This window comes from Xiphophorus maculatus, chromosome 1, assembly GCF_002775205.1.
Source record: "Xiphophorus maculatus strain JP 163 A chromosome 1, X_maculatus-5.0-male, whole genome shotgun sequence".
Lineage (NCBI taxonomy): Eukaryota > Metazoa > Chordata > Actinopteri > Cyprinodontiformes > Poeciliidae > Xiphophorus > Xiphophorus maculatus.
The window spans coordinates 24,619,190-24,643,825 of NC_036443.1; the positions used below are offsets into that span (position 1 = coordinate 24,619,190).

A 24,636-nucleotide genomic window follows, 5' to 3' on the forward strand; every position below is an offset into this window, starting at 1 on the left:
AGCCGGGGTCAGAGGTGTGTGTGAACATGACGATCAACTCCAGAAAAATGCTAATCAATCATAACAGCAAATCATTTCTAACTGATTAATCAAAACAAAGAAAAACCAAATCCAGCATTTATTTTCCTCTTCCTGATTGGTCACTTTTCCTGCTCTACATCAGAAACTTCCTGTGTGAGAGTTAATGAGGAAACGCAATCATTTCCTTTAGTTTATTAAAATCAACATGTTACAGTTGATTCAAACATCCCGGCTGCTGCTTCACATCCAGAGCCGGAATGTGTGGAGTGGGCAGACGGGGAAACGTTGTACAATGCCGCGTCCTTCAGCCGGACATCCTGTGCCTTTAAGCAACACATGACTTAGCTAAATGATTGTTGAGAGTTGCATAACACAAGCTTTAACAAAAAGACTCCACAAAGGAGGCAACGATTGCCATAATCTACATTTTTACAGCAGATCTAGCTACACTTCTACCTTCTGCAATGTTAAAAATTTGCTTTTTTCTCTCCAGTTTTTTGAGTTGAGTTTTATTCCGCGCAGCATAATTTTTCCAGTCCTCCTCCTCCTCCTCTTCCTCTTCCTCCTCGGCTCCTTAAATAGAGGAGCGGAGAGCAGGGAGGGGGTTGCTTGGTGACGGTTGCTGTTGGACTTTTGTGGGCGGCGAGGCAGTTGTTAGGATGAAAGGCGTTGTTGCCATGGCGACGTATTGACTGTTATCATCGTTAAGGTGGGTGTTGAGGATGCTGAGCAGGTTGTGAATGAAGGTCTGCAACCTTTTGTACCCTCAGTCAAGATGAAAAGTAATTTAGAGACACAAATTATGCATGAAAAGAAAATCGCTATTTATAATTTATGATAAATATCTACTACTATAGGAAGAGAGTTTATTATTTTAATTTCTGTTTTCTTTTTGATTATTTTATAATACAGAAAATATAATCCTTTTGCAAATAGATGAAAAAAATTATTTTATGGGATGTTGACATTTGCAGAAAAGATGTCAATAGATAAATATTTATCTAAATATTATTTAACAGACATTTTTTGGCAACCTAATGACAACTCAGCCTGACTTCACTCTGTAAAACATTAAAACTCATCCAGAATCTGGGCAGTCTTTGACCTTTGCTCCAAGTCTCCTTCTTTATTTTTATTTTTTTTAGTAAAGGGACGTTATTCATTCCAGATCCAAAACCTAAAAGGATCTTGAAGGTTTGCTGTGTAAAAGCATCAACCATCATAAGACTGGGATTTGGGTCAATTTCTTTCAAAATGCTCAATAAATTTAGCTAAGCTAAATAAAATATAGAAAAGCTGATTTGAGTGCAGGCAAGTCGGCTTTTCAGTAAAAATCTCTGGATAAACGCGGCTCTTTGTGTTGTACTGAACATTTTCCACTGCAAGAAAATTATGTCAGTATTAATTTTACACTAATTAAAAATAACAAAAAAAACGTTTGTTTAAAAAAAACAATTAGGAGATTATTTTTTGTGATTAATCTAAAAATTTCTGAAACTTTTGACAGTTTTCTTGTGTTTTTTCTAGAAAATTTTAGATCTTTCATGGAATGGAGCTGGGGGCCACCAAAACAGTCAGTCCAGGGGCCACAAATGGCCCCCGGGCCACACTTTAGAAATAGAGCACTAATGAAAAACTAATTATTGTAAAACTCAATATTCCCACCAGTAAAGACATGAACATAATGAGCCAGAACCTCCAAAATGTGCTAAAGATCAGCTGTGTTGGTTTGGTATTGCTCACTGCAAAAACACAAAATCTTACCAAATATTTTTAGTAGTTTCTACTGCAAATATCTTAGTACACTTGAAAAAAACAAAGCTAACTTTAAAATAACCTTTGAGCAAAATAGAGGAGCTTGTTATAAGTTAATCATTTCTAAATATTGATTAAAAAGTTATTGTTTATTTCCTTGTATTTTGGAAAACGTGTCATTATAAGTGAAATAATCTGCCAGCACCTTTTAAAATCAGTATTAAGGAATTATTGACTTAAAACAAGCTCCTATATCTCACTGAAAAGTTATTCCCTTTTCTCTTATTTGCACTAAGACATTTGCAGAATAAACTAGACTAAAAATACTTAGTAAGACATTCTGTTTTTGCAGTGCTGCAGACTGAAGCTCAACATGTACAAGTAAAACTGTCGAAGAAAAGCCCTTCGTCAAATTATCGAATCAGGGGAAAAAGTCTCATAAGGTTTAAAGAACCTTAAAGAGTTGATCTCGCAGCTGGTGGGATGCACACACACCTCCAAAATGCACATGTGGTTGCTGGGAGACAGAGTAAAGTTCAACTACATTGGTTTTACTTTGAGTTAGTTAGATCTGGCAACCCTGGTCAGTATTTATCCAGTTAAGGAGCCTGAGCAGAAAGATTCAGGATATTTAACTCCTTCATTTTATCAATGGACTCAAATCACGGTATCATGAAGCAAAACAACAAAAAAACTTTTAAATTAGTTCCTTAAATTAGGACCAAAGTGCTTTATTTAGCTGGATTATAGCGAGGCAAATCTTTGAACAACAGCTGGCCTTCTTTGAAACTTTAAATACGCTTTACTGCATCTTAAACGCTTTCAGAGATGGCAACTTTAATTTAATTTTGTTTACAGTTATGATTGTTATTAACTCAAGTGATGTGGCGACATCCGACAGTAAACGATTCATTTTGTTTTATTAGAGACTCTAGTTGTGATCTTCATGCCATCTGTAAGCAGCATCAGGTCTGTTATAACGCAGCAGAGGAACGCCACAGTTTTTATTTGTCCTGCTCGGGGTTATTTTTCTGCTTCTCTATACAAACTCCTGACATTTCAGGTGTTACTTGTCACAGCTGGATCTCTGTGCGACCCGCGCTCAGGTGCTATTCAGACGTTCCCATTCAGCCAGCCGGCTCTGCAGGATTTCCCCAGCAGCACGCGACCCAGAAGTCGGATCACGTTCGTCCACCAAAGTAAGACATTCTGTTGTACTTTTCCAGCCGTCAAATACAGACAGAGTCTCTTTGTTTACATTCCAAAACCCTGGATGTGTTTTGTTTACACAACTCTGTTTGCAAGAGCTTCTTTTGCACACAAATGAAATATATGTTTAATAATATATATTATTTATATTTAAATTTATATGTATTTAAATATGTATTGAATATATACATTTATTAAGTATATTAAATATATATAATATATATTAAAATATATGAATTAATATTTTAATATACTGTATATTAACTAATATTATTAATATCAGTTTATATGTATATATATAAATATATATGTAGTGACTGACTATATAGAATTTATTTTTAGATTAAATTTTAGGAATTAAGCTAAAAAAAATTTTGCTGCTACAATCAATAGTAGCCACACAGGCACACCCGCTAGAAGGAAACAAACGCACCTAGCACAACGCTTTCATTCTATTGGCTGAGAGGTTGCCAGGCAACGGTGCCTAGAGGCAGTTCCATGTGTCGTAAGCAAGCAGACAATCAGAGCAGAGACTAAGTGTGCGCGCGAGGAGAAGTTTTGAGTACAAACGTTACAAGTTTTGAGAAGAAAAACATGAAGTCCTGCTTTCAAAATGAAAATGTAATCTAAAGTATTAAAAGTTTTGAGAACAAGGGGCGTGTCGTGGTGGCGTAGGGCGTAGCGCGACCCGTATTTGGAGGCCTTGAGTCCTCGACGTGGCCGTCGCGGGTTCGACTCCCGGACCCGACGACATTTGCCGCATGTCTTCCCCCGTCTCCTTCCCCGTTTCCTGTCAGCCCACTGTCATATAAGGGACACTAGAGCCCACAAAAGACCCCTTGGAGGGGTAAAAAAAAAAAAAAAAATGTTTTGAGAACAAAAGGTATTAAATCCTGCTTTCAACGTGAAAATGTAAGCAAAAGTATTAAAAGTTATGAGAACAAAAGACATGAAATCCTGCTTTCAACGTGAAAATGTAAGCAAAAGTATTAAAAGTTATGAGAACAAAAGACATGAAATCCTGCTTTCAAAATTAAAATGTAAGCAAAAGAATTAAAAGTTATGAGAACAAAAGACATGAAATCCTGCTTTCAAAATTAAAATGTAAGCAAAAGAATTAAAAGTTATGAGAACAAAAGACATGAAATCCTGCTTTCAAAATTAAAATGTAAGCAAAAGAATTAAAAGTTATGAGAACAAAAGACATGAAATCCTGCTTTCAAAATTAAAATGTCAGCAAAAGAATTAAAAGTTATGAGAACAAAAGACATGAAATCCTGCTTTCAAAATTAAAATGTAAACAAAAGTATTAAGTTTTTAGAACAAAAGACATGAAATCCTGCTGTCTGACTGGACATGTGTGCACTTGTGGCTGAAAGATTTTCCCATATATAGTGCCATTTATTTGCCTATCAACACCATTGAAAGTGAGACCTGAAAATCCTGACAAAAATAACATCTTTGTTTATAAAACAGTCTGCTCACTTGAGAACTTAATCTACAAAAACAGAAAATGCAGCTATGGCACACATTTTAAAAAATGTTTTAGCAGAAAACACAGGCAAGAATATGTGGATGAAAATCAGAAAAACAGGTTTGTTGTGTAAAACATAAATGTGGCCATATCACAGCTGGCAGCTCATCATTTATGTAAGAAAGCCTGTTTTCCAGTCTCAGCGCCAGAGAGAGACGGACTCTCTGGAGGTTTCCTCCAGAGGACAAGCCAACACTTTCCCTACTCTCACCATCTAACCGGAGCTGGAGCAGATGGCTGCACTCTAATAAACTACAGTGTCGTCACAGAGACGGTTTAAAGAATAAAAGAAGTGGGCAGAAATTGAAAAGTGAACGGGGGCGCTGAAAAAGCACAATGTCAGCTTCTCTGGCTCCTGTCCCCTCCATCATATAATATTGATGTGACGATGTGTGTGTGCGCGTGTGTGTGACTGAACCCGCAGCAGGACACCGAGGCTGCTGGATTAACCTCTCTGCAGCATGCCATAGGGAAGCCAATAATGCCATCAATCTGTGTGTTGACTCATTTCCGCAAGAGCGTTGACTCACCAAAGTTGTCTGAAATGGTTTCCAATATTTTCACCATTAAACTTTAAAATAACATTCAATGTTTGGTGTGAAGCTCAAATCTTAATGTCATATTTTAAAGGCCAATCGAGTAAAGTTACCATAATTCTCACAAGTCTGAACCCGAAGCAATCCGCATCACTGAACCGCCATCTTGGTAGGCAAGTGCAGCGCAAAGCATAGATGAACCAACAAGAAAATATATTTACACATTTCACCAATGTGTGAGAGAAATATACAGCCCTGGAAAAAAAAAATAAGAAACCACTTAAAAATGATCAGTTTTTACAATTTTACTCTTTATAGGAATATGTTTGAGTAAAATGAATATTGTTCTTTTATTCTATGAACTACTCACAACTCTCCAATGTAGTATTTATTAGCAGAAAATGAGAAGTGAATCAAAAATAATGATAATGCAGTGCTTTGAGACCTCAAATAACACAAAGAAAACAAGTTCATATTCATTTAGAAACAACAATGCTAATGTTTTAACTCAGGAAGAGTTCAGAGATCAATATTTGGAGGAAATCCAGGAGGTTTTCAATGGGGTTCAATGCAGTGGACTCTTCATTTCTTTGACCAAACTTGTGAAGCTATTGTTTTAGTGAGTTTCAGTTTCTTTATTGCTTATTTTACATCAGCTGTTTTACTCCTAATTGCACTGACTGAACAAATTAAAGTAGTTTTTATATGTTTAACCAAACTTGTGAAGCTGTAGGTGTATTTATGTGTGCTGCACTGATGCAGCATTATAAATTAAATTGGTTTTCTGATTTTAAAACAAGTTTGAAGTCATTTCAGCAGCATCATTTTCTGTATCAGATCGGTCGATACTAAACCTCAGATATCGTATTGGAAGAGAAAATAATGGATCGGTGCATAACTAAGTAGCACCAGTGCTTTTTCATCAATGTTAAGGAATATTTGTCTTAACATAAGCTGCTATATCTTGCTAAAAAGTTACTTGTAAGATAGTTTTGTCTTATTTCAAGTGATCTAAGATGTTTGAACTAGAAACTAGACCAAAAATACTTGGTAAGATTTGAATTTTTGAAGTGTTTTAGTTGGTTTTTCCACATAAATCCAAATGAAATACATTGACGTGTGAATAATTTTGTATATGAACAGTAAATTATCAAGCACTAGGCTGATACCTCTAAGCAATTCTAACAATTCTTTCCAATAATCTCAAGTTTTAAAAAAAACTGAGAAAATGACATAACTGCTGCTGGAGCAAGTGTGTGTGAATCTCCTTCTTTGAGCTTGTCCAACTGAAAGGAAACAATCAAATCATTCACGAGTCGGAGCGGAGCATTCCTGATCCGCCAACACGCTCCAGCCGCTCCGCTGCTTCACATTTTCCTGCCACCGTCGGGTCCAAAACTGAAAGGCGCTCAGAGGAGGCAGCAAGATTCCTGCGCTGCCAGATTGTTGGCAGCGCCACAAAGTGAGGCAGGTGGCAGTATTTTTTAAGCATAATCTCTTTGGATTATCTAAGGATCTCAGGCAAGAAAGACTAAGAGATATGGATTGTGTGAACAGATGATGACACGCAGAAAAATTTAAACTTTTACTGGAAAGTGTCTGTCGTATTGGTGCTTACAAAGGAATCGATTGTAGTTTCTAAAAGAAATTATATTTGTGGAAGTTGCTCAGCGTGAAATAATACTTTAAACTCTGAATTCTGACTTTTTTCTCCGTTTTTTTTTTTCTTCTCAGTGCCCCTAATCATCTCCTACACATAACAAAAATACAGTTAAGTGTTTAGTTTCTAGTGCAAATATCTGATTGCATTAAAATAAATAAATCTCACTGAAGTAGCATTTTAGTAAGATTTACTAGCTTGTTTTAAGTCTTGAATATTGAAGAAAAAGTACAGATTATTTCACTTATTACCTGGGGAAAATGTCTTGTTATAAGTGAAATAATCTGCCAGTGGAACGAGTAATTTTTTAAAATCAATATTGAAGAATTATTGACCTAAAACAAGCCCTCATATCTTGCTAAAAAGTCACTTATAGAGCAGTTTTGTTTTGACTGTAATAAGACATTTGCATTAGAAACTAGACAAAAAGAGTTGTTAACATTTTGTGTTTTTGCAGTGTACCCTGCAGACACGCATTTAAACAAGAACTTAAAAGCTCTGAAACAGCACTTACGGTCATATCTGACAATTACTCACTTGCACTTCCTCAAGAGGTATTTGTCATCTCAATGGCATGTACTCTGCCAAACAGGTAGGCTGTAACTAAAACATTACTTCTCTTTCGCTTGTGTCGGTTTTTCGAATCATGTTCGTTTTCTCTCTAAGCAGAGCTTCGAAAACCAACTGATTTATCACCAGTGTTGCTTTTTTGTTTTTGGAATCTGTCTTTGGAAAAAAAACAAAACAAAAAAAGCAACCAAACTTCAAATGAGGCAAATCTCATAAACAGAAAGTCGCCAACAACCCAAACGCAGAAAATCCAAAATAAATTCACTTCTGTCACAACTTATGAGGTGAAACGGATGTTAAAAACTTCTTACCATCCTGGCGATGTCAGAGAAAAGTCCGACTCTGGCTGCAGGAGCCCGATAGCAACACCCCCTCTCCTCTCTCTGGCTCTTTCACTTTTTTTTTCACACTCACATTTCATTGGCTCCTGTTCGCCCTGCTGAGCCGAACAGGCTGCATTCTCCACAGTCTTCTGACAGCTGTGAACTTCACTCATCCTGCACATTTTCTCACATCTGGCCCAGTCACTTTCAACATCCAGCGTCAAACTTGGGGAATCACAATGACAGAAACATGTTGAAACATCCGTTATTGATGAAAAACGGAAAGGATTATTCAGAACCTGATGCTGATGTAGATAAAGTATAATGATATAGGCAGTGTGCTGAAGCAGCTTACATGAACACTTTTATATAGAAAGTCTCAAAAACATGAAAAACGTTTCTGCTTGTGAGCTCTGGTTAGCGGCGGCCGAATAGTAGGTTCATTCACCTCAAGCCTCTGGAGGATCCTCCACCTCGAGGTTCCAGAGGCTCCAGCAGCTTCAAATAACTGTTTGCTGCTTTGTAAGGGCATTTTAACAGCTGCTCTCTTAATCCGATGAATTTGTCTAACAGAAACCTTCCTCATTATGCCTTTATCTATACAAACCCATCTTTGTTCTGAATCAGCCACAAATCTCTTCACAGTACGATAACGCTTCAGTTTTCCTTAAATATCTAATGTTTTCATACCTTGTCATACAGCCCTACACTATCTGATGATTTTTGTCAGCAGAGATCCTTTCTCTTTCCCATATTGCTTGAAACCTGTGGCCTGCTTAATAATGTGGAACATCCTTCTTAAGTAGATTTACTTTAATTGAGCTCACCAGACAAACTAATCAACCAGCTCCCTGAAATTAATTATAGTGATTCAAAAAGCCCTGACACACAATACCATCTATAAATTTAATAGCACAACACAAAATTTAATTTTTATGACACTTAAGTTCAATTTGCATAATAATTTGGAACACGGTGTATTTTGTATTTGAGCCAGAACACTGTTCGACGGACCATCACATTGAGTGTACTGTCGTTATGTAAACCAACTGTGACCGTTTAATAAATCGGTAAACGATTAAAAAACCATTTTAAGTGCAGTGCTAGTTTTCAAATAATATTTAACCCAGGTTCACACTGGTCGCAGATTATCATGGCCGGAATAATTCACAGATTTTGGTGTAACATCGTTCTGAAGCCTTTTATCCAGGATCATTTTTAAACACAATCCTTTCTTAAGCTAACTGTAGCGTCGCGTTGGACGGTGATTCAATATGAGATCTATTATGTAAAGGCACATAATAAATTCTTTAATGCGTTTGATACTCTATACTAGGACTTACTGGGATATACAGTATATATAAAGTTTTTGCAGTAAAAGCAGTATAAAAATTCTTCTTTCAAAATCTAATTTCTGCAACATTTCAGCTCTAACTGTGGATTTTTCTGCCCTTTTCAATAAATCTCATTTATAAACCATGTGCAAATACAAAAAGGTTGCACCGTCTCTTGCACGTTTAATGATGCATGAAAGAAGAACACGGTGTGAAAATTTGAAGCTGGAGGATTGTGCCAGGCAGCAATAAATGTGCTGCACTCTGATCTGTATTCCACCAGCTGACAGCCTCCCATTAAAAATCACTGTCTCTACATGGAAACCTTAAAATAATCCAGGTAACCAACCCAGTTATTGTGCTGTCAGGGAAAACATCACTCTGAATTTTTCTACTTTTTTTTTTGAAGGGTTTAAATTTTTTTTTTTAAAGAAATATAAACAAAGACCATTTCTGACATCCAAAAATCAAACTGCTTTGAAGAGTGTCACATTATACTGATTGCACTGATTTTAATAAGAGCAATTATTATTTAAATAGGAAAACTTTTTATATTTTTCTCTAAATTAAATGTAAATCTGCTCTGTGTCTCCCTCTATAACAGATAGTACCTTCAACTTAGCGTCAGGCATCAACAGCCCATAAATAAATAGTATTGACCTTTTGCGCGTGACGTCACGCTCTCCAGAACTCCGCCCACTCCGCCATGACGGCCGTCAAAACAAGCAATGCGTTCATTTAATGCTAGTCTACAAACAGACATCTGTAACCTAATATCGCTTCTATCTAGTTGATTTCACTTTTAAAATGGTCACAGGAAGCTGCGCGGTCGACTGCACAGACAGACAAGCATGCAAACCAAACTTGTCATTTTATTGTATAACTTTTATACAGCCGTTAATCATACTGACTGGCAGCCCTCGGTGTTATGCCCTCACCCTAAATTTACAAGGAAAGACGACTAACGTTCATATACATTATAAGTATGTATGATTAGAAAGATATAAAATATCGCATAAAGGAGAAAGTACGGGTCTAACCGTAACCATGGAAACAGTGACGTACCGTCATGAAGCCTTTATGGACAAAAGGCTACAGGCTACATGCCTGATGCTAATCAGTAGTGATGGGTAAATGAGGTGTCATGAAGCGTTTCGACCCATAGCAAAACTGTATCGAAACTGTGTCACTGAATACTGACACCTGCTGGACCTGCAGAACATAATATGAAAGTAAACTAAGAGTAAATTTCAGCTGAATTTAGATTCAGACGGATCAAGTAGAAACTGAAAAGACCCGGATGAAACAATAACGAAGTGAGAATCAATTTCTTATTTTCTGATGTAAGATCAAAATGGTCCCAAACTACAAAACCTTTCCTTTGCCTTGAGGCCCCATAGTTGCCGCTGTACCGTAAAAGATCAGGAATTATTTTGGCAAATGCATCCCGTTGGCAGATTTGCTTCCTTATAAAAACAGGTTGGCGCGCCAGCGTCATTTCGAAACAGTTCCTGTATCGGTCAGGTGACTTCCTGAAAGCAACACACGCAACGACACGGGGTTTGTCTGTGGGCTTGACGCATGCGCCGACGCATCGGTGTTGCCGGACCCATCCCTACTAATCAGGCTACATTAGCATCTCGTTGTTAAGTCTGCTAAGGTGTAAGGGGGAAACGCTGTTCATGACATAGTGATATAAATAATATGGTGTGAATTCAGGAAAAGTTGGTCATTTGATCAACACGTCAGGAGGAAGGAGGTAAACCGACCCGGTTTCTAAGCTAGCTGTGTAACTTTTGTAAATCCCGCCGTCTTTGAGCCCCAACCAGGTGTTTTACCTTCACAGACAAATTACCTCGACTCGAACAAGTGAAAGCCATGAATAAATTGGCCAAAACAAATTGGGAAAATAATTTCAGTCGCTCTGTTCAACACTCCCGACCCTCAATGCCGGCGTCCATCATGGCGCCTCAATGATTAAGTGACGCAGTTGCAAACGGTTAACAGAACAAACTTAAACAGTACAATTTACTTAGCAACCCAGAGCAAGAATCAAACATGGAGAGCCGACATTGAGCTTTATACTGTACAAATCTAGAACTCAACCCATACAACTGAAACCAACATTTAGTTTTATACCTCTAATCCAGACCAGACTTAAGATCCAGAGAAACCTATAATAGTTTATAAATTATCGACTACTTATTCTTATTAAACATGGGGAACCAATATTTGGTGTTGTACTTTTTTGTACTGTTACCCTTACCTTTTGTCTTTCTTTTGGTTTTATTTGTATTTCCTTATAATTCATGTAAAGCACTTTGAACTGCCTTGTTGCTGAAAATGTGCTGTACAAATAAAATTACCTTACATTACATTAAATAAGAGAGACTCCAAACATAAACATTGCTTTGTGTTAGAGGATTCTGTGTTTTAATAACGACTACTAGAGCATCTCTACTATTAGTTTTTGTGTTGCTAAGGTAGAGAAGAGTGATATAACACACAGTGATCCAGTATGACAGAAAAAAGCATAGTGGAGCGTAAAAAATACCTCAAGAAGGGAACAAAGTGTCTCCAGGCCCCCAAAAAATCTTTATTGTGATGAATAAACTTGATGGACAAGAGAATATTAAATAGAAGGAATCATCATCATGATTAAAAAACTGAACACAATTATTTTTATTTTTACATTGCATAAGTCCTGGGGACAGAAGTTTAAGGAAATCAGCACATAAATCAAATCCAATGACTCAACTAGTGGATCCAAGAAAAGCAATAGAGGCAACAGTAATGAGCAGAAGATGCTGATGTGTTCTGACAGAGAGAAATGGCTTCAAGAGAGGAAATAAATAGCAAGGAAGACAGAGAACACAACATCAAGACCTCGTAAAGTAATGATTAAAGGTGCAGTATGTAAATTTGATTAAAAAATAAATGTTTTTTTACATATTTATTAAAAATTTCACCCTGCCATGGTAAATAATCTGGGAAATGATCAAACCTTGAGCTACTATTGCTGAATAAATGAACCGCTTCCAGCCAAAAACAACCAATCAGAGACAGGAGGAGGGCCTTAGTGCTGTCGATTGTCCTCATAAACATGCTGCTAAATGTGCAAATGGCGGAAAAACAATTGATTGTGACAGGAAAACTGTTTACCTGCCATCAATGGTGGCTATGCTTAGGCCTGTCACAATAAATCAATTAATCGCATGATAAAGTGAACTCAGTAATTTCCATTTGGATAATTTATTGTTTTTCTCTTTTTCTACTAAAAACTGGATGATAAATGTCTTCATTTGAATCACCTAATCACCTTTTGAGGACAATTTTGTTCACAATTTAGTTTTTTTGTTTATTTTGTATATTTAAAATGTCTTCCAGTTCCAGTGTTAAATGTTCATTAGAATTTAAAGGTTATTGATCTTTGTTTATGTGTTCTTGCATTTTTATGCCGTTACTATTATAATAGTTGAAAATGGTATAAAAAAACAACAATATTATCGTTTATCACAATAACTTCTGAGACAATTTATTGTCCAACAAATTGTGACAGGCCTAATCATGCTAACCACCCTGAGGATTCATGACAGTGTAGCAGAGAGCATGAGGGGAGTTATAGGAGTGATTGACAGCGCGAAGGCCCGCCTTCTGGCTCTGATTGGTTGTTTCTAAATAGCACTGGGAGTTTGATTATCTGTCTCATCTCATACTGTCACACCATACTAACAAAAAAAGTTACATACTGCAGCTTTAGCACACAAAACTTGTCACACATGAATAAATCGATGACACAGATCCCACAGGTTGCATGCGTCTTAATTTTCTCCCAGCAGGAATGCAGAATGAATGTCTTTTTTTAATATTTTTGACGCACAGCGACGTCTCAGCTTTTTTTTTTTCCCACAGGTAAGCGTGCAAGTCGTGGAGGAGTCAGTCACACCTCTGCTCCGTCAGCGGGAGGAGGGGCTGCTGCAGCCTGAGGCAGAGCAACAGAACTGATGGGCGCCCTCGTCCTCGCCCTCCTCACTGGGGAGGCGACAAACACGGGACAGCAGGCGGACGAGAAAAAAAGAGAGGAAAAACATGAAAAACGAAGCATAAAGCAAGCAGGTGGGATCTCGTCCTTATTAGTGTGGGTGACATTAAAGAGATAAAGCAGGAACAAAAAAGGCATCTGGGTTAGTTTACTCTGCAGCCGCCTTAATGCCAGTAGGTGGCAGTGTTGCGGCGTTGTGTGCTGGAGGGCAGCATCAGCTGAGGGATAAGTGGAAGAGATAAAAGAGGCAGAGAATCACCGGGTTTACTTGTGACTCAGTCAACCTCAGTCCCGCAGTTTACTGGAGATCACCGCTTCCTCTCGCTCCGCTTGAGGAGTGGTGTGCGTTTTTCTGAGCTTGCAGAACAGCAATCTATTAGTCACACCTGGGCGGTGGGACACTGAAGCACCAGTTTATACAATGGGTGGAGGAGGTAGACGAGGATTAACTGTAAAAAATATAAATAACGAAAGAAAACACTGGAAATGAGGGAAATGGGGCAAATAGGGCGGTTTTGGATGACTTACAGGCTCTTGCAAATGTTTTTTTACATCACAACCACAAGCAAAAATGGATTTAATTAGGATTTTATGTAATGTATCAAAACAAGCGATACAGAACTTTTTGTGCCTGGCCTTCTTTACTCTGACATCCCTAAATAAAATCCACCTGTTTCTAATTTAATCTCCAAAATAATCCAGTTGTTCTTAAACTCAAGGTTTTTTAGAGAGGATTATCAAACATCATGAAGACCAATCAGGGTTAAGTTGCAAAGAAGTCTAAAGCTAATCTAAAACTACATCATCAGCTTTGAACAATTCTCAGAGATCATGAAAAGTTTGGAACAACAGCAAACTAAACAAGACTAGGCCGTTCATATAAGTTGACAAATTGCAACATTTTCAGCTGCTACATTGAACTGTCAAACGAACTAAACCTTTTGAAAAACCTGTCACCCTCCTCGCCTGTGGGGGCGCTGCAAAAAGAACCACAGGAAGGAAGGAAACAACACAAACCTCAGAAGAAGACCAGCGTAACTTCCTTCTTCACAAAGTGTAAATAAAATGGAGTAGCGTCAGATTTTACTATGGTAGGATTTCTCTTTTGTCAATGGTTAAAGACCACAAGTCATTTTTCCTGTTAGCGCCAGATTCTCGTTTTGTTTTGGTTGCATTTACCCAGAATGCTCTGCACTATAGTCCACTTCCTACTTTTGACTGATTTTGGTTTGATTATGCATTCACACTTTCATAAACAAACCGGACTTTCAAGGCAAATGAACTAGAGTTTGATTGAAGTGGACTAAACAGAGCTGGTGTGAATGCACCCTAAGAGTCAATGATAGATATTTGTTGTTTTTAAAAATGATTTCTATCCAGTATGACTGAATTTGAGCTAATTTACAGTAGAATGAGCTAAACATCCCTAGATGACCAGAACTAATCACATTTTTGTTTGAGAAAACTAAATGAAAACCATGAATAATTCATCTTCCACTTTACATTTAAAAATACTTTGTTTGTGGCTGTAATGTGAAAAGATTTCAGGGGGGAAAGGTAGCGGAGATTGCAAGGTAGTTGGTTCTTAATCTTGGTCCTGGGGTCCCACCGTACTTGCTCTGCTCCAGCACACCGACCCAAATGCTGCAGAAATTTATTTAAATTAGGTGCAGCATGCAGGACAGTGGGGCCTAATGCTGCGTTCCAGATACCTGGGAATTTGTAACACTAGTTGGGTTTGACGTCAGACCCGAGGTAACAGCGTTCTAGTCAAAGTCAGAATTTCAACATGGCGACGTTGTTTCCAGAAACTTTTACAAACATAATTTTCAGCGAACACCAGTTTTAATTTGTTCAGTTTGCAGCTGCAGGCGCCACATGTAGCACTGATTTTAGACGCACTCTTATGTCTGTATTGTAAAACGAACACTTTTCCACCACATCTTACTATGGGATGTCGTTTGTAAAGTTTCACTGTAAAAATTTACAGGAATAATTTGGTTTATTTAGCCTGTCATATATAAAATGTAGGTGTTCACTTAACAAAGTCACAGTATCACCATTTGTAAATCTCATAAATCCAAACTAAATATTTAATTTGAAAGCTGAATATTTAGTTTCAAAACATTTACATTGCACTGTCAAACAAATATTAGTAAACAATGTTGTTTACAAATATTAAGGTTGTAAACTAAATTTTAAATTTGTACTTATGTTGTCAAATTTACAAACTAAATATTTAATTAACAAGCTAAATATTTAGCTTCAACTTGAATATTTAGAAACTAAATATTTAGTTTGTAAACTATGTATTTGTATTTATTTTCTAAATAAATATTTAATGCTAAATAATTAAACATTTATACATAAATAGATGTAGGAACAAATTAATTCCTAAACAACTAAATAAATATAACTAAATACTAATTTATTTAGTTATACATAAATTTAGTTTAAAAAATATGTAGTTATAAATACAGAAATGTATAACTAAATATTTAGATATAAATAAAGTTAGTTACATTAATTTAGGAACTAAATATTTAGTTTAGAAACTAAATATTTTACTTTCTGACTAGATATATAGCCTGTAAACTAAATATTTAGCTTGTTAATTAAATATTTAGTTTGGATCTCCGACATTTTAAAATATATGAATAACATGAAGAAAATCTGAATTTGAAAAAATAAAATGTACATTTTCTTTTTTTATGCTGAATAAACTAAATTAATATTGTTAATTTTTTACTGTGTAACTTTACAAACAGCAGCCCTTGTCTTGCTACTGCTGATGCTGGCAGCGGCCATATTGAATCATATTTACAAGTCCTAACTGGAGGAAGTTGGAGTTGCTCCCAGTTTCCCAGAGTTCCAGTTGATTTTTCTGATTGAGAAGTCAGAATTTCCCAGTTCTGAGAGCAACTGGAACGCAGCATGAGGACCGAAGCTGAGAACCGCTGCTCTACAAGACGCCTCTTCGCCAGTGGGAGGGTGGTCAGTTCTGCTTCCTGTACACTCACCTGTTGTCCTGCTGCAAACTTTGGTCAGCAGACGGGCAGCAGTACTGGTGGAGGCTGCCAAAGCTGTGAACGGTCAGACTGGTTGGAAACGGAGCGGGGAAGGCGGCACCGCTCACCGCAGTGGGTGTGGTGGGAGCCGAGGTGGGCTGACCCGAGACAGACGGAGGCCGGACACTGACAGCGAGGTTTCAGAGACGGACGACACACAGAGAGAGAGAGGGCGGCATGGAGAAGCAGAGGGACACAGAGACACAAATGATCAGCGCAGAAGCAGAAACAGCGACAGAAAGCTGCACACTCATGGCAGAATGATCATAGAAGCAATGGCCGCTCTGGAAGCAAACAGGAGATGCAGATGTGCGACGGTTTGGAGAGACAGGAGCAAGGTGACTAACTTCATCTGAACCACACAAACAAAATGGTTTGATTCCCCTTCTGGAACATCAACAACTTATAACGGGATTAAACCTGAACATTAAAGGTTTATGCTTCCCTGACCAGGTTAGGATAGCTATATGAGCTACACAAAATCATTTTTTAGATTTAACTCTGGCCAGTTCAGCCAATTTGGAGCTCCTTTCAGAATGAGTCGTTTTTAAGGAAGTCCAACCAAACACTGAATTTTAAAATTATCCTGTGGCTAGACAACTTACGTCCAAAACCAGTTTCTTTGTTTTTAAGATGTAACATTGTTTAATTAAATAAACCTGCTGAATTACATTTCAGTTAACAAGCTGTTTTAGGGCCTCTTGTCACTTTAAATCCAAATAATCTGCTGCAGGCCAAGCCCACCAACTCAACGTTTACACTTGCACGTAAAAATGGCTGCAAATAGGTGCATAATTATAGAACCGAACATCTTTGAAAAGCATTAGTAGAGCCTCCTGCACAACGAACAACAATGTAGCCAGTGGTTTCTGAATGGCAAGTCAATAACAAAACATTTACATAAATGGCTTTCCAGCAGCCATTGTACAGCGCATCCAGCGGTAAAATCGGCTGACCAAACTTTCTAGAACTCAGCTTGGATTGCTAGGTAACGGGGCAATGACTCAATAATCAGTAGGTTTTTGAAATGGCTCATTTTCCAGGCACTAAAAAACATGAACTTGATGCCAAAAAGTGGCAATTGAGAACCAAACGGAAGTACAAAAAAACATGTAAAAATGTGAAATCTGCACCTAGAATTCACGAAAACTAAATGTTTTAAATGTTCTGCTTCTTAAAAGAAGAGGAGTTCTGCTGGATTGCATAAAAGCTCCTTTCTGGATCATCTTTTATGGAAATGGGAAAGCACTTTCTGTAATTCATGCAGGAGAAAAGCACATAAAAAACACAAAAGCCTCTCTCTCTGCTGCGCCTCTGCTCTGATAGGAATTAGAGATGTTCCATCTGCAGCTGAAGAGTGAGCAGCGGCTAGATTAGCATGTAAATGGCTGGTTCCTCACTGCGGCCAGCTGCTTTCAAGGACAGACAGTCCACTTTAGCATGTTAACGGTCTCTGAGAGGGGGAAAAATCCACAAAGTGGGTGAAAAACAAAGCGAGATCCAGAAATGAAGAGTCTGCTGACGTTTTCCAGCTGTGCACTGGGAGCTAACCTTACATCGTTTCAAAATAAAAGCACTGATTGTAACTGCAGAAGAAATTTCACCCTGGATTGTTGCATTACGTAAAACAAAGAGGGAAACACATCCTGCACTGAGTGACAGCCGCCTTCATTAGTATGAATTGTAGCTTATTTTGAGCTGAGCCGACTCACGCCCTCCCGCCGCCGTAAACGCTCACCAAGTCAGCAGCTAAAAATAGCCGCCGTCACCAATGTAGTATTTACTCCCGCTTGAGTTAAAACCTACAGAGTCAAGCTGTTTCACAAGAACCACTAATCCCTTTTACTTCCCACGTTCATTATAACCCACTGACCTCTGGAGCTGCTTATGAAACAATGAATTTACAAACAGTGGAAGAAAGAAACGCTTCACCTAAAACCTAACGAGGTTTTACAGTTTCTGATTCGGGAAACAAGCAGGAGGTGAACAAGATGGAGAGGAACTCAACACTTAAAAAGAAAAACACAAAATCTGACTTATTTTTGGTTTAGTTTCTAATGCAAATATCTTTGTATACTTGAAATAAGAAAAAAGTAACTTACAATCAACTTTTCATCAAGATATAGGAGATTGTTTTGGGTAAATAATTCCTTAATATTGATTAAAACGTTCTAGTTCCACTGGCAGATTATTTAATTCATAACTTAAGAAAAATGTCTTGTATGAGTAAAATAATCAGTGTTATTAAGATTTTAACCTTAATCTTTAAAATATTAAAAGATAAAACGGAATAAAGCATTTATCTCATGTCTACATGCAGCAGCTGACTAAACAAAGTGACAATTAACACAAAAACGCTTCTTGTTTGTGTTTTGTATTTTAAAAAAAGACATTAATAGTTACATCAATAATAGACTAGTTAAAATGTATTAGAAATGTACAGAAATGTTTTAGATTTCAAGTTTATTACTGTCAGGATGTTTTTGTGTCAAAAATAATCAAACCAACAGTGTCTTAAAATAACACATCCACAGTTAAAGAAACGGATTTTTTATTCCATTATTTCAGTATTTTTCTACATATTGTTGTCAGCCAGCAAACAGAAGCGATGTTGTGTTAGTTTTTAAAGACTAACACAACATAATTTTATTTGCTAATTTCATATTTTTAAAACACACAAAAAACACTTTAAAAGACCCCCACATAAACTATGACGGGGGTGTCCAACCTGCGGCTCGGGAGCCGCATGTGGCCCGTTAGACGTTCCTAAACGACTTCAAATAAATTTGGCTAAAACTGATACAAAACAAACTAAAGTTTATTAAAAATGTAGGTTTTTGGTTCTTTAATGTCCATTGAATTTCCTAAACCAAATCACACTGAAAGTGTTATTTTATGGAGTTATATTACTGCTAAATCATTTATTATTTCCTATTGTTTTAGTATTTTTTTTCTTGCCAAGTTTGCTTTCTTTTATTATTTTATTATAATTTTTTTAAATAATAAATGACCTTGTAGAAACTGATCAAAGATCAGGAGTTCAGTAACGTCTGCGGCTCTAAATCCGTTCTATTTGATCCAATTCAGGGGAAAAATGGCTCTTCAGATTTTAAAAGTTACAGACATCTGAACCGCAGCATCAACTTTCCTCCAGAAGTGGGCAAACTGTCTTTTGGTAAGCTGGTAGAATACAGCAACAGGTGGGGGAGGGGCAGAAGACCTCTATGCTTGCTAGAGTCAGAGAAGAATGGCTGAATGTGAAAGAAACATCCAAGGGATAATTTTAGCATTTTCAAAACTGTAATTTTTAAAAACTCTGTATAAACGTTGACATTTTGGCTATTTAATCAGGCTAACGGATCTATTTGAGCTGGTAGGAGGGGAATTACCTCGGACTAAAGGAGGTTTAACAAGAGATTTCATCAAGTACAAAGAAACAGAAAAGGTGACAACACAAGGACAACACTGGAAAAAATGATTATTTTAGCCACTTTAAGGCAGATATCTGTCCACTTTGATGTCTGTCTTTCTAAAACACAGAAATGCTATCAAGAGTTAAGAGCAAATATTTAATCTTGATAAAAGAAGAAAAAATAAGTGAGCAGAATAAAAGGAGGAAAAGTACTTAAAGTCAGAGTTTAGGGATGTAAAATGGCAGAAACAGTGTATGTTCAACTGCAAAAACACAAAATCTTACTAAGTATTTTTGTCTAGTTTCTACAGCAAAAATCGTAATACACTAAAAATAAGACAAAACAGACTTAAACATGAAGAAATCACAATGAATGTTTGACAGCTGCTATGAAGAGTCATTCGGTGAGTAGAGACACTTTTAATGCAAAGTTGACAAAAGTTTTAATACATTTTTTATGTAACGTTGCATTAAAAGTTTATTATTAACCAAATAATTTTGACACTTTTAAATGACTTTTAGAGCAACTTTTCATTAAAAGTGTCATGACACTTCATGTCAACAGTCGTAAATATTTATGAAGACTATTTATGAAGACTCAGCGTCATGTCACTTTTATACACCTTTAAATAAAAGTGTTACATGTAAAGTAAGACAAAACTAACTTACAACTAACTTTTTAGCATGACCTATTGCTTATTCAATATTAAGGATTTATTTACTTAAAACAAGCTGCTATATCTTGCTGAAAAGTTACTTGCAAATAATTTTTTTTTATTATTTCAAGTTTCTGGCAGATTATTATTTCAGCGATAAGATGGTAAAATATCTTATCAGAAATAATCTGTCAGCGTGACTAACACGTTTTCATCAATATTATTGAACAATTAAAAGCTGAAAAGTTACTTGTAATTTAGATTTGTCAAATTTTGTTAAATTGTTCTCAGACATCTGCACCAGAGACCGAAGGTAAGGTTTTGAGTTTTTGCAGTGCGTCCCGCTAAAATGTCTCAGATAGAGAATCTGCTCAAAGAGAAAAGAGCAGAAAAGTGGGAGAATGTGTGAAGTTGTTCACATTTAAAGAGACGAACTAAAATAATCGAGATGAATGGAGGTAAGTGGGTGAGGCAAGAGGCTTAAGTGGAAACGGATCCCGCGTCCGAACCCACCCGAGCCGGAGCGAGCGGGCGTCACTGCGTGGGTGAGCGTCTATGTATAGCCGAGCGCAGGAGAGCGGGAGGCTCACATTCACAGGAAGACATTCAGCTCTTTTCTTTTTACGTACAGCAGCGCACGTTTCACGGAGCAGCAACCCACAGAGCGCAGCCGCTTCCGGTTCAGTCTGAGAACCGGACCGGACCGGACCGCTGCTGCACCGAGTCGTTTCCACTATTGTCTGTGAAAGCAGCGTGTGGGAGCGCACTGCGTCATCCCACCTCCAGCAGGTGACCCAAGATGGCTGACAAACCCAAGATGGCTGACAGCGACGCAAGCTGCGTCAGTTTGAACGATTCACTTCTCTTCCGAACCGCTTGGACCGGCTCTTCCATATCAATCTAAAAAAAATCCTCGTGGTGTTTGTTGAAAAAACATTTTTCAGCATAAAAAAAAAGTTCTCCATATTTGCACGTTTCTATGATGGCATATTAGGACCATTGTAGATTAAACGGAGTAAATTTTAGCCAAACAATTGAAGAATTTGAGAGGAAAAAAACCCTGAAATTTTTTAGATGAATCTCAGAAATTTTCAAGAAAAAAACAAAACAAAAAAACATTAAAATTCGTGGACTCAAATGTCAAAAATTTGTGAGAAAACATGCTGAAATTGTCAGATTAATTTCAGAAACTTTCTAGCAAAAAAGAGAGAAAATTTCTTAGATTGGAAAGTTGAAGCTTTCCGAGAAAAAAACCCAGAAATTTTCTAGAAGAAACCCGGACATTCCTGGGCTTAAAGTCAAAAATATTAGAGAAAAAATGCTGAAATTTTAAGATTAAACTTTCTAGCAAACAAGAGGAAATTTCTAAGACTGAAAAGTTAAAAATTTGTGAGAAAAAACATGGAAGTTTGAAGATCAGTCGGAGAAATTTTCTAGAAAAAAAAAAACCCTAGAAATTTGGAGATTAATGTTTTAACAGAAAAGAGGAGATTTCAAAAGTGGCAAATGTTCTACTTTTTCACTTCTAAAATGTAGGAGCTTGTTGCAAATCAATTATCTCTTAATATAGATGAAAAGTATCGATTCCACTTGTAGTTTATTTCACTTATTACAAAACATTTTCCCATGTTAAAAGTGAAATAATCTGCAAGTGAAACTAATATTTTTTCATCAATTTTAAGGGATTATTGACTTAAAATGAGCTCCTATATCCAACTGAAAAGTTTCTTGTAAATTAGCTTCGTGTTGATTCAAGTGCGCCCAGATATTTGCACTAGAAACTGAACCAAAAATACTTGGTGATATTTTGCGTTTTTGCAGTGTAATAACAACAGCTGGAAATTGTTGCCTCGATATTTTCCAAGTTGAGGCAACAGGACATTTTTCGGATCGCGCTGGTTTTGCGCTGAGTCTCCTGCTGCTTGGCAACAGAGCGGGCTGCCTGCGTGGGCGGCCGCTGCTCGGCGCCAGCAGAAAGCTCAGGAAAGCACGAGGAGGGACACTTTGTGGTCGGACTGCGCGCGCGCCGCTGCGCCCTGCGGGGCCGACGCACGTGCAGCACAGGTGCATGAATCCAAACGGATGATTCACCCCAAACGAGCAACAATCAGACTCCATTTAAATGTAGAGTGGGCGACTTAGAAGGAGTGAGATCCCAGCAGATCACCGGTGGGATATTCTGCTAATAGATCCCGGTTATGAAGTTGGACTTTTTAAGACTGGAACCTGCAACCTTCGGTCTGAATCGTCTCCTCCTCCCCAATCAAGCCGTCATTCAATCCTGCTTCCGTCTTTCACCCTCACTCCTACTCTCTCTATCTCTCTCTATTCTGCGTCTCTCGCCCACAGAGTTCTTCACAGAAGAGCTCACAGTGTTCCCACGGTAACCAGCATCCCTATTCTAATCCACGGGAACGTGCGCACGGGTGTTTGACAAACATCCCACCTTAAAAGTGCCACTTATCCACATTGGAGCCGAGAAGAAAGAGTGGAAGAAAGGCGACTAAGAGCTGGGAAACGAGTTCATGATCGCATCACCCAGTGACCTCCTGACAGCAGGATCTCCGCATTAATGGCGGATAATCTGCGTTTTTCTGCACGCAGATGCCACTTTAACAAAAGAAGCAGAAAAGGTGACCCATTACGCTTCCTTCAACAGGTTAGGATAGATCTATGAGTTATAAAAACATTAATTTTTTTATGCACAAAATCATTCTTAAAAATGAGATTTTAGTCGGATCAGTTCTGCCTATTTTGCTAGGTAACGAAAACCTGCGAAGCCCAGTGGTTGGATGCCAGGGCAGTCATTCATACAGCGGCTCGTCTGTTTTTCAGTTAAAAATGTTTAAAGTTGACAGGAAATTTGAAAATATCGCTTGATAATTGTGTGGTATTGAAATATTGTAAGATTAATACCTGAACACAAACTATAAAGTCTTAAAAAATGCAAACATAAAAAAAAAAAAGACTTAGATAAATAATCAATGCTAAGCCTGGGGGCACAAGTAAAGCCTGGTGACCCGCCAGGCTTATAATACACTGGGGGAAACCCTGGATTGAATGGAGAATTTCTGTGAACACCAATATTCAAGGCCTTATACACTGAATATTTCCGCCACATTGTTAAAACATATTATACACATAAGATTGGCTTCAGAAAGTTTCCATCCCCATGAATCCAGAAAAGTACGCCAACGAGCAAATAATCACGCTCATTAACTCTAAATTTAGGGGAAACAAATGCAAGACCCACTTTTCAGATTTTTGTTCAAATGTTGGAAAACCACTTACCATTTTGCGTCCATGTCAGATTTGTTGTTCTGTCCCAAAACATCCCAGTAAAACACATTGAAGTTCGCGGTCGATAGTCGACTGCAGAGGCTGGGGAGCCGCAGAAAGGCAGGTACAGAAATGTAATATTACAACCGTCTGGAGGCCTGCGGTACAGTTTCCACAGCAACTATACTTTGTCTCTCACAGCATCATTCTGACTCCAAGAACATTGCACTTACAGTGGAAAGATTTACATCACAGCTATTCACTTGTTTTCTCACTATTTGTGGCTAATGGTACCAGCAAGCAGATGGGAAATGAAAGTCTATATAGGCGAAGGCATACTGGCCTTCAGTAATTTACTGCCTGAGATTGTGAAAGTGAGCAAATTCCCAAGGGATCTTCATTCAATCTGTCTGCGTAAATTAAATCTTCCAATTCTGCCGTATTTTGTCAGCAGAATCCGCTTTTTAAAAAATGTGTGAAACCTGCTTGGTTTTGACATCTCTAAAACGTGACACCATTCTGACAAACCATGTCAGACTACGACCCGCGGCGCTCCACAGAACCCATCTGGATTTACACTCAGCATGCAGAATTTAAAATGCATTTGTGCATCAAGCGTAAAACTCGTAAAACCATCTGCAGGGAAGTTGGAGGAACGTCGGCCGCTCTGAGAAGAAGAAGATGAAGAAGTGTCAGAGTAAGACGCTAAATATAAACACAAAAATATGATTTTGATTTCTTTTCCACACGCAGTGTGAATTCACCAACACTCATTTCACTACAAGGCAAAAAAAGCACCACCCACATGCAGCTTCCTCCTACACACACACACACTCATAAATGACATATCTATCATTTAAATTTATGTCAAAATAAGCTGCACCTTTACGGCACTGCTGCAGAATTAAATTGAGAACTTTTTTTAAACAGCTGCAGTTTCTCCTTTAAAAAAAGTCATGGCAGTTTTACAGAAAGCAGATTCTCCCTTCACATCGCTCGCTGTGTTTGGATGAGGTCAGAAAAAGCTCAGCTGAGCTTGCCCACACATTTCGCCCGAGGCCAGTTCATCCCTCCTAAGTTTTATCTTTGCTATGGAAATGTGTAAAACACAAGTCAGCAGCAGCAGCAGCAGCAGCAGCTGCTGCAGCAGCTGCTGCTGCTGCTGCATGGTTTGCACCAGGAACGAATATTCAACAAACGAGGGGTTAAAAAATAAAAACGAAGAAGAAGAAGGGAC

At 37.7% G+C, this 24,636-nt stretch overlaps 1 protein-coding gene and 1 long non-coding RNA gene across 3 annotated transcripts in view; one reads left to right on the plus strand and one right to left on the minus strand.

Moving 5' to 3' along the window:
* iqsec2 (IQ motif and Sec7 domain 2) overlaps window positions 1-24,636 on the minus strand; it is a 48,880-nt gene that overhangs the window by 14,229 nt on the left and 10,015 nt on the right. The window lies entirely within an intron of this gene.
* LOC111608575 lies at window positions 315-13,928 on the plus strand. The gene is made up of 3 exons (XR_002752745.1): window positions 315-730; window positions 2,856-2,975; window positions 12,855-13,928. It is a non-coding gene; the product is annotated as an uncharacterized LOC111608575 (long non-coding RNA).